Here is a 298-nt window from a genome sequence, read left to right as displayed (position 1 = left end):
AAGTTCTTCCTAATGTCCAATCTAAATCTGCTCTCTGCTAGCTTGTGGCCATTATTTCTTGTAACCCCCGGGGCCGCCGGGAGGAATCAGGAGCATTAATCTGCAGGTCGGGGCCGCTGACAGCCCCCTGGGGGGTGGGGCGGACTGCACGGGGGCCACCGGCCTGTCAATCATCCCCAGCCCCGCCCCCAGGCTAGCTGGGGCGGGGGGACAATGGGTTGGGGCTGATTCACTGCTCATGGGGGGCAACCAGGGGTCTGTCTGCCCCCCACCCCCCGCAGAGTGGGAAGGAGGGCAC

Source organism: Alligator sinensis, unplaced genomic scaffold, assembly GCF_000455745.1.
Source record: "Alligator sinensis unplaced genomic scaffold, ASM45574v1 scaffold265_1, whole genome shotgun sequence".
Taxonomy (NCBI): Eukaryota; Metazoa; Chordata; order Crocodylia; family Alligatoridae; genus Alligator; species Alligator sinensis.
This window is presented reverse-complemented; position numbering follows the sequence as displayed.